We start from the raw sequence: 4,587 nt of genomic DNA, 5'->3' as shown, positions 1-4,587 counted from the left end.
TGCAGCAAGTGCTTCAGGTCCACCTCAGTTTCAGTAAGCAAGGTTGTGTCATCTGCATTACATAGATTATTGATGAGTCTTCCTTCACTTATCATGCACATTTCCCTCATAAAGCCCAGACTCCTGAATGATTTGTTCTGTATATAGATTGAAAAGGTATCAAGACAGAATCCATCTCTGACATAGTCACCTCCTGATCCTTGGAGAAGGATATCGTGCTCAGAAGAATGGAGGGATATGCAGGAGCATAAGACTCTGGAAGGGATGGATTGATACAGCAACTGAGGCAATAGGGGTAGGTGTGTAGGAGTCAGTGAGACTGACTTAGGACAGGGTAAGCTTCAGAGCTGTTGTACATAGGGTCATTATGAATCTCAGGTGACTCAACAGCATATAACAACAACAATAAGGCAATCATATTCTATCATGGAGTTATGTAGCTTCCACATGGGTGGTTTTATAAGCTTTACACTCTTGTTAATTTCTAGTTTTATAGCACTGTGGTCTGAGAAGATACTTGGTATTATTTAAATGTTTTGTTGTGTTAGTTTTGTGTTGTTTTTTTTTTTTTATTTGTTGAGGCTTACTTTGTGTCCTAATATGTGATTAATTCTGAAGAATGTACTAAATGCACTTGAGAAGAGAGTGAATTGAGTTTTTATTTGAGTGCAGTGCCCTGAATACTTCCATAAGGTTGAATTGGCTGATTGTTTAATTTAGATCTTCTGCATCTTTGCTAAGTTTCTTTTGAGTTGATCTATTCTTTGGTGATGGTGTGCTGAAGTCTCCTACCACTATTGAGTGCCAATATTATAAAGAAGTACTGACATGAGGGCCTAGGGAGAAATGATGAAAACTGTAGATAGACAATGAGCACTGCCTTAGAACAGATGAGAGAAAGAATTGTTTAAAAGAATATAATGATTTTAGACATTATATGTAAGACAATAGTCAGGAATAAGAGGTGTATTGCAAAGTGAACTAGGGGAGGGGACAAGGAGAAGCAGGGAGGAAATTGTGCAAAAATGAATGAAAGAAAGCTCAACATTTTTGCAACTATCCTTAAAATCACATTTTAAAAATTTACAGAAAAAATAAATATAGCTATTAAAGAAGAAATAAACAACAAACACAAACCCAAAACTCTTAGAGAGATGCTGGTGTGTTCAGACTGCCCTTCTTTGGGTTAATTTTGCACTTAGTGTTGTTGTTGTGTGCCACTGAGTCAGAACCAATTCATAGCAGACCCTCTTCCCTCTTGAAAGTTTTCAGAGGCAGTAAATTACATGGGAGGAGATTTCCCGTCCTTCTCTTGTGGAGTATGTAGTGGATTTGAACCATTTATCTTTGAACAGCTTCTTAACATTAGGCCACCAAAGCTCCCTTTCAATTAGTAGCTAAGTACTTACTGACTTGACTACCAAGGCTCATTATAGACATTAAGAATTTAGAATTTTCTTCACTATTACATGCAGGTTGGGGGCTCTGTTGGTCTAGTGGCAAGAAACTGTGCTGTAATCCCAAAAGCAAGAGGTTCAAGAGTACTAGCTGCTTCACGGGAGGATGGGCAATCTCCTCCTATATGATTAACTGCTTCTGAAAACCTGCTGGAAGTTCATCTGTGAGTCGGTTCCAACTCTATGGTATACAACAACAACATTATATAAATGTATACTTTCTTTCTCCCTACCTTCCCAGTATAGTTCAATTGGAATTTTTAGCCAATTCATAACTGCATATATATATTATTACTAATTTTATCCTATTTTTAAAGGAACTATATTGTTTCATTGATTATAAACTTTTATCATGGTCGCTATGAGTCGCAGGCAACTCGACGGCACATAACAACAATAACAACAACAACAAATTTGGATATGACTTTCAACCATGTTCAGCTAAACAAGTTTGGTTTTTTAAAACATAGTTTTGCTAGCATAAGCACAGATTGACCAAAGCTACTGAAATTGTTATCACATCAGTTGAGTTTATGTGTTATTAGCACCACACATTGTGAGTTTGACTGCTTTATATTTCCTTTTTTTTAAAAAAAAACACACTATGAATCGACATTAAATTAAAAGACCAGTTCCACAGGTCTTTTATTATTTTAATCTATTATTTGTAAAACAAATGAAAGTGAGGATTACCAGAAGACTGTCTACTTGTGCTTTATTGATTATGCAAAGGCATTTGACTGTGTGGACCATGACAAGTTGTGGCTGACATTGAGCAGAATGGGAATCCCAGAGCATTTGATTGTGCTCATGAGGAACATATACCTGGACCAACAGGCTGCTGTGTGAACAGAGAAGGGGAGCACTGCAAGGTTTGGAACTGGAAAGGGTGTGTGTCAGGGATGTATTGTCTCCCTACCTGTTCAATCTAATATGCTGAGCAAATTATCCAAGAAGCTGGACTCTATGAAGAGGAGTGTGACTTCAGGATTGGAGGGACACTCATCAATAACCTGCGTTTATGCAGATGACACAACCTTGCTTGCTGAAAGTGAGGAGGATTTTAAGCACTGCTCTTTGGGGCAAAATTCTTGTCTGTCAAATATTGCTTTAGAGTTGTCGTTATTGTTGCTAGGTGTCATTGAGTTGAGTACAACTTATAGTGAGCCCATGAACAAAAGACCTAACCCCTGTTCTATCCTGTACCATCTTCATTCTTCCTGACACTCAAAAGCCCATTGCAGCAGTCACTGTCTCAATCCATCTAGTTGAGGGTCTTCCTCTCCTTCACCAACCCTTGATTAAGACAGACTAGGAAGAAGGATTGGCCAACTACTTCCTAAATAACAGGTCTTTGAAAGCTATATGAAACCCTATGCTTCCACATTACCATCACAACATGATCAGACTTTGTATTTGTAACACATTTCTTACATGTCATCACACTTTTACATATATATGATTCTATCACTCATTCTATCTCTCATCTCTCTATCTCTTCTCCCCCACCCCCCTTAGCCAGGAGCTCACCATCTTCCTCTCATGGAACTGCCAATGGACCCAAACACCAGAGAGGCACAGCCTTTGGAATAATGGAAAAACTCCCCACATACTACACCACCAGAGCTTCTTAGGTGGTATGATTGCTGTTATTATGTACCATTGAATTGGAACATACTCATAGCCGATCCTGCAGTGGATTTTCAGAAACAGTAAATTGCAGAGGAGGAGATAGCACATCCTTATCCTACAGAGCAACTTGGTAGACTCAAACTGGAAAAGTAATTTCTTAAGAATAGATTTAAGACATTGAACATTAATAATCAAAGAACAGATGAGTTGTGGAATGACATCAAGAACTTCGTTCATGAAGGAAGCATCAGATATTACAAAAACAGGGAAGGAAAAAAGAGACCAAAATGGATGTCCAAAGAGAATCTTAAACTTACAGTGGAAGATAAGGAAACCAAAATAAAATAGTAAATGGCATCATGCTTGGAAAAGAGTAGAGAGTAAACAAGAGAGAGGAAGACACTGAATGAAATTAAAGTGATGGCAACCATGACCCCAGTTGTGAAAATGGCCCAGGATCAGGCAGGGTTTTATTTTCTTGTACATCCATTGGGTCACAGTGAGTAGGAGGTAAATTGATAACACTTCATGACAACAGCCAGAAGAGTAAATAAATCTTTCTTGGAAGAAGAGCAGCCATAATTCTACTTGGCAACAAAGGTGGCAAGAGTGTGTAGCACACACTATAAGCTCATTATCTAGAGAAAACCTCATGCTTGCTGATGTAGAGGGTAAATAAACAGGAACCCTCCTAATGGGATTAATTGGTGCCGTGCCTATGATGATGTGTGCATCAGCTCTTGTGAGAATGGTGCAGGACCGGACTACATTTTGGTGTGCAGTACATACCGTCACTCCGAGTCTTATAGCAAAAGTTTAAAGAATTCTTTTAATTTCTTAAAATAAAATAAATTACTTGTCTTTTCTCCAGTATTAGGCTTGTAAAGCCAGAGCAGAGAAAAATGAATAAATCATTTTTAGAGGTAAGTTTCATAACTAAATTATGTTTGGTGGAAATTTTTCCACATGAGACCATCCTACAACTAGTTTTTTGTTTGCTTTGGATTTCTAAAATAAATATACTTTTGAAAAATGTTTACAGATCAAATTACTTTTTCATTCAACACCTTATACAGATTTTATCTCATGAGGGAATTGGAACAATTCCTTCAATGTAATACCACTCTACCCTATTTCTCCCTGGTTTCCTGTCTACTTTTGTTCTTCTTCACTGCTCCTTCCCATATTCTGAGCTTTGTTTTGCAGAAAATTTCATCTGGTTGATGGTGTTAAAGAGTGCATTTCCCCAAGGAAAATCTTCTTTATATGATAAAAATAGCCTTGACCCCAAAACCATTGTTAAGAAATCATACATAAATCTGACCAAAGTTTTAAAAGTATTTACCACAATAATAGAAAAAGGAGAAAATTCATTTGATGTCTCATTGTTGTTGTTGTTATTATGTGCCGTCGAGTCGTTTGCGACTTATAGCGACCCTATGTACAACAGCACTAAACTGTGCTCTATCCTGTGCCAAACTCATTGCCTCTGACACAC

This window comes from Elephantulus edwardii, unplaced genomic scaffold (genome assembly GCF_000299155.1).
Source record: "Elephantulus edwardii isolate Elephantulus edwardi_28Jun2011 unplaced genomic scaffold, EleEdw1.0 scaffold00370, whole genome shotgun sequence".
NCBI lineage: Eukaryota > Metazoa > Chordata > Mammalia > Macroscelidea > Macroscelididae > Elephantulus > Elephantulus edwardii.
This window is presented reverse-complemented; position numbering follows the sequence as displayed.